This window comes from Pelobates fuscus, chromosome 4 (assembly GCF_036172605.1).
Source record: "Pelobates fuscus isolate aPelFus1 chromosome 4, aPelFus1.pri, whole genome shotgun sequence".
Classification (NCBI taxonomy): Eukaryota; Metazoa; Chordata; class Amphibia; order Anura; family Pelobatidae; genus Pelobates; species Pelobates fuscus.
In genome coordinates, this window is record NC_086320.1 from 157,178,356 (window position 1) to 157,190,401 (window position 12,046).

Below are 12,046 nucleotides of genomic sequence, written 5' to 3' on the forward strand. Positions count from 1 at the left end.
AAGAGGTGAATTACGGTTGAACAGACATTTAGCGCAAATTCCAGGTTTTGTTTACATTTTGTTTTAATCATTTCCGATGACTTAAAGGTAGGCAGACAATGTAATAGAGCAGCTGGAAATGCTAGCAGAATGCTTGGTTGTATAGGGAGAGGTATTAGCAGTAGAAAGAGGGAAGTGCTCATGCCATTGTACAGAACACTGGTGAGACCTCACTTGGAGTATTGTACGCAGTACTGGAGACCGTATCTTCAGAAGGATATTTATACTTTAGAGAGAGTTCAGAGAAGGGCTACCAAACTGGTTCATGGATTGCAGGATAAAACTTACAAGGAAAGGTTAAAGGAACTTAACAGGTATAGCTCGGAGGAAAGACGAGACGGGGGGGGTATGATAGAAACATTTAAATACATAAAGGGAATCAACAGAGTAAAAGAGGAGACTATATTTAAAAGAAGGAGAACTACCACAACAAGAGGACATAGTCTTAAATTAGAGGGGCAACGGTTTAAAAAATAATTTCAGGAAGTATTACTTTACTGAGAGGGTAGTGGATGCATGGAATAGCCTTCCAGCTGAAGTGGTAGAGGTTAACACAGTGAGGGAGTTTAAGCATGTGTAGGATAGGCATAAGGCTATCCTAGACTTAAGATAAGGCCAGGGACTAATTAAAAGTATTTTGAAATATTGGGCAGACTAGATGGGCCGAATGGTTCTTATCTGCCGTCACATTCTATGTTTCTATTTTTCTATGAACAGAACGTGTACATTTGACTCCGTCCTGAAGGGGTTAATAACCTCCTAAAATGCTTAAATAATATTGTTATCTATTTCTGTCTATCTGTTTCTCGTCTGTGTTTAGCCTCTTTAAAAATCCCCCCTCTGAGTTTGCTAGTGGGAAGTGAAAATATTTTTCTGGAGATTCTCTGGCTTGAAATTGTATATTTCTGTTTGTGAAAGGTAATTCCTCATACAAAAAAGGGGAGCTATTTACTAAACAGTGAATTGGAAACGATAAACTGCGCAAACTAGTCATCGACACTCAAATTGGGGATGTGCTAAACTATAGAATTTCTCCAGCTTAGGTAATTTCACCTAAATTTTGCAGTTCAATTTTCAGTATGCCACGATTCACTGTTAAGTGAATAAACCCTACAAAGGATAGGCAACCTTTGGCACTCCAGATGTTGTGGACTACATCCCCCATAATACTCTTACACCCGTAATGCTGGCAAAGCATCATGGGAGGTGTAGTCCAAAACATCTGGAGTGCCGAAGGTTGCCTGTGCCTGACTAGACAATCAAATTGTAGTGAATGAAAAATAAAATGGAAAAATTTGGTGTTTGGAAGAATTCTAGTATTCGGCCATAATAATAGGTTGATGATAAATGTAGCAGTTTTATATTCTGTTCATTACAGTTCACTGTTTCCAAATAAATCCCAGACTGCTTTATCAAATTCTACAATCCCAGTGCTTTCTTTCTTACACTCCTGCAGGCTAACTCCAGGATGACAGATCCTCCAGTCCTCGTTTTTCTTTTATCTGCTGCCTGAGAAACGTTCATGTGACAGGGAGACAGCTGATAAAACCCTGGCCTGGATCTCTGTCAGGTTTGAGCTGTAGTACTTGGCATGTGTTCTCTTGTCACTGTCACTGCTGCATACGGTATAGCTGAAGTGGGATTGACTCTTTAGGTGCCAGATATGCAAGGAATGCACTGCTCAGCAATCCGGTTTGGCGTAGTTTTCATTTTCAGTCTATGTGTTACGTGCTAGTAGTTGTGTTGTTTTTTTTCTGCTGCCAAGCTGAGGTTTATAGATGATCTATTGCCACATAATGCAAATAAGGAAGCAACGTAAACCAAAAACCAGTGACTGGGTTCTCTGAAAATGTTTACCCAGTTGGCCTTGCAGTATATGAGTGAAAAAAATATCCAGTCACTAGAGATAAACTTATCACTGTTCACAGAGTTTAGCCCCTTTATTTTAGAAATCCAGAGGTCCATTGTATATGTAGTTTACCCCTCTGTGGGTGTTTGAGTTAGACAGCTACAATTTAGCAACACAATCACAAGAGAGAAAAAAAAATCCAAAGAATGCTTCAACTATATGCAGGCCAGGATCAATGTTTACCAGGACATAGTACATAAATTTCAGTGTATTCACCCTCCATGATTACGAAGAAATCCTATGTTGCAGTGTATTGCAAATCAATAGACAAACAATAGGTGTTGAACCAAATCCGATTTTACGAGAGGCGCCAATGTGCATCCTTGATAAACAGAGTCCTAATAGTCCCTGTGACTAATAATATATATAATTATGTTTCAGCAATTCTCACAGAATTATCAGCTTCGCGTGCAAATGAGCACAGGCAGGCACAGTGTTTCAGACTTCATCTTGCATAAATGCAATCACCCTTAGCAATGGAACAATGTCAAACAAAAACTTTCTAAAAAGGACAAAAAAAAAGAGCTATGGATTGTCTAGTTTCTGGGAGTTTTATGGAAACATGATTTCTTGGAATTACTGCGTGTCCAAAGCATACTTTTCCTAAGGTCTTTCAGCTACTACGTAGATGATGCACAACAGTAATTGTGTAATTTGCATAAATCTGTGATGTTTTCTCTCAACCTATGTCTGTGTGTGTGTGTGTGTGTGTGTGTGCATGTATGTGTATATATAATGTTCTATAATTTTTCATTCTGATTTTTTTTTTTCTTACAAGAATCTTCTTCAGTTTAACAAACTTCCAGGCAGCCTCAAAGAACAGTACCATTCTTGTAAACTTGGCACAGTGCAGGCGTTTAAATACCCATGAAGCTAACAATTATAGTAGGCGTTATCAGAGCTGCAAGAATGGGTCTCTTACATAACTGTGTCTCCAGAAGGCAGCTATACCTTTAAATAATGTGTTGTGTGAACCAATGCTAGTTTGTGTTGAGTTTGAAGCATTGCCCACCGGTAGTAGAGGGGGTTAAACAGGCTGCTATTTCCTAAATGACGTTGACACGCAAGTCTGCGTTTTTCATCCCTGTGGACATTGAGCTTGGCTTTGCCTCGCAGCTTCTACTCTATGCCTCTCCTCCACCCCTTTTCTCTTTCCAGCAGAGGCACACACCCTACTGGAGTCAAATGCAATGCACGTAACAAAGTTACACTACATTACAACTGCTTCTCACTCCCCTTCTTCACTCGTTTTCTCATGTACGGGGAAAAAAGAAAAAAAAAATGAAAAACAACAAACAAAACAGGAAACAATGTCTTCCTTTTCTATTGTTAGAAATGATCAATGCGACTTCGACAAAGGAGAGGCAGATAAATAAAACAAAATGCTTCCCAGACTAGTTATGAGTACTGACAAAAGGGTTAAGTCAGACCGCCCCATCTCTGTTGTGCGTATGCAATAATCTGTGTGGCTGCCTTGGCTGTCTGCCAGAGTATTGCCTTGCCTCCACACACACACTCTCTCCCCCCCCCCCCCCTCTTCCTCCCTTTTGCATGAAGTAGGATCCTTGAGCTGTTGCAGGGGCAGCCAACTGCTCCATATTTGGCTTCTATTACACATTTACATACTGGAGAGAGAGAGCTGTACTGCAGACATCATTTCTACTACAGTACAGAAGACATACAAGACCTGTCTTACTGCAGGGGGGAGGGGGGGGGCAGACTAAAAGGAAAAAAAAAAATACACCGGAAAAAAAAAAAACGCAACAGTTCAGACAACCTCCTCAGCCAGCAAGCCCTTATACTGCACTTTACAGTAAGTCCATTTCGATTTATCTATATTTCTTCTCATTGCTGATCGTGGAATTAATGTTGCAAGTAAGACGTATGCATGTCGCATATTATGATATATGTATCTATACATCTCTCTCTATATATGTATATATGTATATATATCTATACATTACACTACTAAGCGAAAGATCAGGCTGGGCTTTCCCTTCCTGCTTCTCAAGCTGCAGCTCAAACTGAAATCATTCGGAGGTTCAGACATGTTTTCGTTCTTTTTTTTTTTTTTTTAAACCTCTGAATCTTATAGAATGATCAGTTTTTGTCCCTAACCGGACCGAATGTTGGGACAGACCTTACTGGCTGGGGCTGGCGTGTATTTTGTTGGTGGATGTGATGGGCCCTGTTGGTGTGATTTAACCCTCTCGTGGCTGGACGTCCCTGGATTGCTGCTGAGCATAGAGTGGTTCAGTTATGATCGGTAAAAGGGGACGGATTTGTGCAGTAATAGCTTCCCCCATGGGGTGCTGAATAGAGTCTGCACAGGGAGAGCCTACGTGTGTATGTGTACGAGAGAGGAGACTGCACGTTTATGTCACCTCTGTCAATCCCCTCCTCCTGCCGTCTGATCTATCAGTCTGCTTCTTCTCTACGAGACCACCTGGTGCCAGCTCAATGGCACAGGCTCATACAACCTTCATTGTATTTTAAATGGAAGATATTTTTGTTTTGTTTTCTTTTCCTATCGTCCTTAATAAAATCAGGACTATTTTACACAAACATCTTCGGTATGTAGTATAGTACAAATAAACTGTATACTAGAAAGTCATCCAAGTATACTTTTTTTTTTGGAGGGAGGAGGGCATTTGTATATTGAATAATGTCCACGTAAATATGCTTCTTGGGAAACAAGCCCACTTCGTGATACCTGATCTAGAGAGAAACCTTGACTCTGGATCATCAGGGACAGATTTAGTCAAGTCCTCGTTCTTTTATGTTGTATAATAGTGTCAGCCACTTGTTTTCCAATAACCAGTAACATTTTATAGATTGTTCGAGTCAGTGAACTAGGCCACAGTTACCATTGTGTGTGATGGCTATTTATTGTGTAATTTGCAGACATATCCAGTACGATTTTGGATGTGTGCTGCGTAGGGAATGCTAATACCAGCATGAATGAGCTCCATTTGGCCTGGAAAGTGAGAAGTTGAGAGGGGTGTCTCTTTATTTACACCGCAGGCCTTCTGCCTCTGGTTGGTTAAAAGGCAGGCCGTGAGCATTTTTCAGACATGCTGCTCCACCCCACATTGCTGGGCTCCCAAGTTACTGCTTTCACCCAAACCTCCCGGTAGCACCAAACAATCTGTTCGTTTTCTAGTTCTCAAGTGACTCTCTGGGTTAATGCAATAGTCCACAGTGTAGTAATAATATGGCTTTCTTTGGCTTGCTGAATTGTTCATCAGTCATATCACAAGTGGACAACTTTCACCCTAAATATTACTTGCTTTACCTGGTGCCAAATTGTTAATCAGAGTAGAAAATGTGACTGAAAATGTAAGAACTTGGCTCCCCTCTTAATTAATGTATACCCCATCTAATCCCCGTATATATATATTTGTTTGCAAGCTAGTTTAGATAACATCTATAATTAAGCTGCTGATTTGGGTGATTCCGAGAATGTACCTACGTGATTTCAGTCAACTTGGGGGTTGGAGGGAACCCACTGTATAAAAAAAATGATGGTTATCAAGATTATTACATTATGCAATACTTAGAATAGCTTAGAAATATACCAGTTCTTAGAATAGTTGAGATTAACTGAGATTTTTTTTTATTTTTTTTTTATTGTTTTTCGTTTGTCTCACAGACCCCCTAAGGCAGCTATAAAAAAAAATATATATATACGTAATTTAAAAACCATCAAAATGAACAACGAAAACTGCATGCATAACTAGGTCTAGGGAAAAAGAATAATGGCTGTTTCCTCATTAGCCTGTTTTTACAACTCTCTATAGTATGTATGTGAAGCTCAGTGAGTAAGCAGAGATGTGTGTAGTGTAGTGTAAAGGTTCACTCCTCCCAGTGGGTGAATACAGTGAGTCAGGCATAGCTGGGAGGAGGATGCTGTGTGTGTGTGAGTGTGTGTGTGAAAGGAGACAGGGCCTCGGGGAAGCTCAGATAGGGGAAATGCAGCCTGGTTCTACAAGGACAGACGTGTAAGAAACCAAGCAGATTCTGTAAAATTAGCGTGTGGATGAAGTTGTGAAGCCCATTATGAATCCCAAGGAGCTTACGTCGGTCACGGATTAAAAGCCCCTATGCACGAACATCTGACTTTGACTGTAAATGTATTTGCAGAAGAATTTTCTGTCTTTTCCTCTGTTACATAACTGTGCTTAAGCACCTTAACCCTCAGAGTACCAATTATGTTACTCAGTGCTTTTGCACTCAATGACCGGCAGACAGAGCATTTCACCCCAACAGATATAAAACTGAACTAAATGCATCGCAGAACAGTAATTATTGTTATTAGATTGCAGCATATTCTGCAGTACTGTGTAATTGCCTGTTAATAGGGATTCATTTATACTGCTTATAGTTTAGCAGTATATCAGGGTAATGGATACAACGGTTGTACAAAGCAGTACAACCCCAGACCTGCAAATCTCATCTATCGATCTATCTATCCATCCCCCCCCCCCCCCATATTGTTAGTGACACATTCTATACTGCTGTTCATAAGGTTTTAGATGTAATATCACCCCAAACATACTTTTAAGAAATCGCATATAAATGCTGATCTTGTTCTCTTCATCATTGTTAGGTCTGACATTTTGTTTGCATACCTGAAATATGCACTTTTGGGCTTGTATCCTGTTTTTTTTGGATGCTACTGCAATTAACTGTTTCTCTCCCACTGAGTCAGACTTTGATAGTAAAACTAGTACATGGCCAATTGTGCTTGTATATCTTGCATACAGTAAAGGCAACCCTACAGTATATATTGATCGGGTGATTAAACCTTTACAAGCCTTTAAAAAACAGAATGACTTAACCTCTGTTTGTTAGAGAACACTAAAGGGGTTAATGTAATAACGAAGTAAATGTTGCATATCCATTAAGGCAGTCTAAATGATTGAGGGGGAAGCAGTGCACAATATGGACATCTTCTAGTTATAATATTTATTACTTAATATTTCTATATTTTCATCAGATGATACACTGAAAGATGCATTGATGTGATGTTAACTTCATTGTATCAATGACTGCATGGCTATCAACCTACCCACGCTTTCAACAGTACTATTGTATGACATCACCACATTCTAGAATGAACCAGTTAGCACTTCTTAGACTTTGTGTGTTCTAATGCCAAAGGAACTATTCAGTTTTCATTGAAGAGTGTGCATATTAACTCTTTCAATTATTGTTTTTTTCCCCCGAAAACATTCTGTTTGGTCTGAGCAGAATATAAAAGTTATTATAATGACTGCTGGGGTTACTAAACTGAGCACCGCAAATAACCAATATTGATTTTTAAAGCGCAGATGAAATTATCTTATAGGATAGCTTTTGACAGTTAAAACTAAAGGTACCTATTGTACTAATTTTGTAGAATATTGTACAAGCTAGATTTCAATTTATTTTGTATTTTTAGAGCTGTAGGATATTCCAAATAAAATATATTCGGATTATATGCTGGTATACAGGATTGGTAAATCGTAACAGAAAATAAATAAGTGATTGTGCAGGTTACATGAAAAGATTATAGTTCTTCGGCCCCTACAGTTTACTAATAACTAAGATTGTATATGGGTTTGAGTCCCACAAACATTGTGTGATTTCTACAGCAAGGCTCAGCAGCTTTAGCCAATCCAAAATCTATTTACTGCAATTCCTGTGTTGCGCTGGTTGGCAAAGCCTCATTGGAGAATTAGATCCACATTTGCAATGGCAGAGGTTTCTTATTCTTGTACTGCAATGTCAATGTATGGCAGATATTTCAATTTCATATTATGTCTATGACATACATATATTCCTTTTTATTGCATGGGTTGGTTAAAGGGGCATTATAGTCACCAGAACAACTACAGTTTAATGCAGTTGTTCTGGTATGCATAGTCAGTTCCTTCAGGTATAAACATGTGAACAATGCCTTTTCAGAAAGTTGCTGCCTAGAGACTCAGACCGCCACTAGAGGTGCTTCCTGGGTTGTGCAGTACTGACGTTCATCGTCTCCATGTTCTGCATGGAGTCACTGATTTTTTTCCCATAGAGATGCATTAATTCAATACATCTCTATAAGGATATGGTGATTGGCGCAGAGCGCCGTACTGCCGTGTGTGAGCATTATCATTGGATTGGCTGAGATTATCAGTTCTGATGATCTCAGCCAGGGAGGCTGAGGGGAGGCGAAGGTCAGACACGTAAATAGTGTTTTTAACACTATAGTGTCAGGACTACATGTTTGTATTTCTGAACCTATAGTGTTCCTTTAAGAAACAGATCTGTAATTTATTTTAGTAAAGGCCATTCACCCTTGGCCTTTCTATGTATGTCTTGACTGGAATCTTTTTGCTAGCAACTTATGTAAAACTGTTCTTGCATTGTTCTATTCTAATTTGTACATAATTTTATTTGTATTCTTTTATTTTCTAAATAAGCACTCTAGAGACCATGTGCTACATTACCCATGATGCCCAGCTGTCCACAACCACTCAAAGGTAGCCATCAAACACCCATCCCCTCCAAAATGAGTATTTCATAAAGATAAAACCTTTATGAAATACTCACATTGACTGTACTGGAATTTGACTGAAAGATATAGTACAAAACAAAGTAGGGACTACGTTGAGAAACTGACAAAAGTTGGCGCTACCACCACCAAGTTTTGCCATTTTTCTCAACTGCCACTAATGAGAGGTGTAGGGGAAAAAAGTAGTGGAGTATAGACAATCCTGCAATCTAGTGGGATCCTCAGTGTTGTACATTTGTGCATGCATTAGATTATGGCACTATGGTGGTCTCCTGGCAGAAGAAGCATGAGGAGCTGAAGAGGACTGGCAGAAAGTCCATCGTGGTGGCTGCAAGGGATAGGTTCAGATCATTAAATATCACCTTCTCCTGCATCACACAGCCACCAGACACCAATCGAAACAGGCACTGTCGAGAATCTTTTAAAAATATGCAAAGATCCCAGACAGTAAAAGAGCCGCTTTAAAGGAGAAATATAAAGACAGTTACACAATCTTTATTTTTGTCACTGTGTATAAAAAAAGTTTTTGTACTGCACACAAATGTAACCATTCAATACTAAATCTTTTTGAATTAGGTTGCACAATCCAGTACAGGTTTCTATTTTATTTGTGGTTTTGGCTTTACAGTATGTTGCAAATGAATGCATTGTTCATCGTTTTGGTATTTAAAGTGTTGTAGGAATTGTTTTGCTGACCTGTATTCAATTTTGTTTTGTTTATAATGACACCTTTTTGTATGTGTGCAAGGAAACTGCAAAACAGACATGTGTAATAATAGAGAGGTGAACAGTCCTCTTGGCTTGTAAACGGTAGTTGATTGGCTTTGGCTGTGTTGTTGTCGTGTTTTGTATCACTATGAGGGTATAACACTCCCCCAGCTACCTTAAAAGACTGTCTGCCAAAAAAAAACCACCCAAAAACCAATGTATTTGTTTTATTAACAGTGAATAACCAATAAAGTGTGCTCAGCAATCAGAAACTGAAAAGCAATGCAGAGATAAAATATAAGAGGTTATGACATGCTTTTCAAGGTTAGGATAATGTTATGCTTTCTGTGAAAACCTGACCTTTTCTTGTTACATGCTAGAAATTCTCTTGTGTCAATGTTTTACACCCGAGAAATACAACATTGACTGTGTTATTTACCTAAGTGAGAATTTAAATGAACTTCAAATTTAAAGTCAAAATAGCCAAACTGGAAAACTTCTCCAAGACAGCTATGCAATTTTCAATTTGGCTACTGCAGCTTTAATGCGGCACTGTCATCGTCTGGAGACTTTGCAGAATTTGCAATCCCCTTGCCGGTGACATCAATCCTGGGTGTTTGGTGGCTAGGGGTAGGAGGGCAGGCAATGGTAAGTCCTACTTACCTGAAACTGTCCCTCTCGGGCGCTGCCAACTTCTCCCAGCTGGTCCTCTTTAGCTCCCGACGCTTCAGATTTGTGCGCGAGAGAACAGAATTGACGTTTACGGAGGATCTCTGTCTCTTGACTGGGTAGGGTAGAAATTCTAACACAGTCAATATGAGTATTTCATAAAGATTTCATCTTCATGAAATTCACATTTTTCAGGGGAGAGTGACAGTGCCTATGTAAATGTAAAATTCTTAAATATGAATTTACACTTTAGTAAATAACTCTGTAAATACACCATTTGCAGTTGACAAATAATTTGGGGAAAGGCCTCCAGTCACCCAAACATACAGGAATCTGACTTAATACAGGGGCTGGCAACCTCCAACACTTCAGATGTTGTTGACTACATCTCTCATAATGCTCTCACAGCCATAATGCTGGAATATCATCGGGGAGATGTAGTCCACATCATCTGGAGTACCGTAGGTTGCCTACCCTTGCTGTAATATATTAATTAAAAAAACATCTAATTGCTCTGCCTGTACAGCTCTTCAAAACACCTTAAACGTGATTATTTCTGTAATTAAGGGGGAGAGAGTTATCGAGGAAAGGAAATCCACACAGATGTATATTTGCTGGCACACGCATACATAGCTGTCCAGGAATGTTCACCCAGTACTCCCCACATTCCTGCCCAACCAGTGTCAGCCCTATGAAGTGCACATTAAAATCTGTGGGAAGTAAGGGCAGGTTGGAACCAACTGAATAACTCAAGTGGCCAACTTTTTTTGTTTTTTAATAGCATAGGTTGCATAACTTAGAAATATAGACTGTCACATGATTATTTATATTGCACTCATAATATAGCATGTTTATGCAGGGTGTTTTATGCAGACAAGTAATCATACATTCAGCAGATAGCATATTAAGCAATAAACCGTGGAGTCAGGCAGGGATAAAAATGGAATCTCATTAAAGGAAAAGTAGTTGCCAGGGCGATGGGTGCACTAATGGAGATGGAGGACTAAAGAAAGGAAATAATTAAGTCATGTGATCTGGAGTGCGTGGGATTGGTTGTTGCAGTCAAGTTGTGAAAGAGTTTTATACAACTATGAGGAATTCAATAGTGCTGATAAAGTGGGAGTCAGAGTTTATTTTACATCAAAAGAGCACCTTGCCAATCATGGTTTGGGAAAATCAGTTTTAAAAATTGAGTTTTGGAGGAAGTCAGAAAGTAAAGGAGTTTAGCCATCAGCCTGGTAAAGGAGATTCACAAGTGAATTTATATATATATATTTTTGTAGGGCAAAGGGGGGAACCAACCTCTTGTGGCTGTCTTCCTGACAGCCGCTAGAGGCACTTCTGTGATGCTGGATGTGAAATTTGCATCCAGCGCGCAGAACATCCATAAGAAAGCATTGAGAATGCTCATTCCACTCCACTCAGGAGCTGACCTCGGCAGGGGAGGAGAGGTCACCAGCGCTGAGGGAACCTGGCGCTGGATTAAGGTAACTAAAGGGGTTTTAACCCCTTCAGCGCCAAGGGGGGAGGTGGAGGGGAGACCTGAGGGTGGGGGGGACCTAAGGATGATATTGTGTTAGGATAACGAGTTTGTTTTCCTGACACTATAGTGATCCTTTAAGATAGTGGTTCTCAAACCAATACCTGCTGAATTAAAAGGAGGCAGCATGGGAGGAGTGCACTACCGTACCTTAGCACAGAGGTTAGAAAAGTATAGCTTTAAAACACAAGGCACCTATTTTCCAGCATTTTGCTTGTATGGCTTCAGTTTTGACATATACAAAGTTTATTTAAAGAAAAAATAAAGCGGAGTGTGTGTTTGTGCTTTAGGGTGCACACGCCTATGCCCAACACGTACACACATTCACTTAGACTGTGGAGTGGTCATCTCTGACACAGGGTTACATGAAAATAAAATTTCCCATTTCATCAAATCATAACCCAGTCCATTATTGCAGAATGTTGTATATTGTTGACAGGAAGGTTTTTGGTCTGGGACGGCCTAGATTTTCATTCCAGGGAATGAAATGGTACTAACAGACTGATGATGGATTAGTACCTAGTAACTTGCTGCTAGGAACTATATGTTTAGTTTTGCATGCCTGGTTAGTATTATTTATAGTAAATGTATACAGCAAATGGGGTATGTATATATATATATATATATTTATTTTTCCCAT

At 39.5% G+C, this 12,046-nt stretch overlaps 1 protein-coding gene across 2 annotated transcripts in view; it reads left to right on the top strand.

Annotated features, from left to right (window-relative positions):
* Window positions 1-3,507: 3,507 nt before the first annotated feature.
* The window catches only part of ATXN1 (ataxin 1), a 311,414-nt gene continuing 302,875 nt past the window's right edge, over window positions 3,508-12,046 (top strand). For both annotated transcript variants that reach the window (XM_063451697.1, XM_063451698.1), the window contains exon 1: window positions 3,508-3,761. The gene's annotated coding sequence lies outside the window, so the exon portion shown is untranslated. The remainder of the gene's footprint in view (window positions 3,762-12,046) is intronic.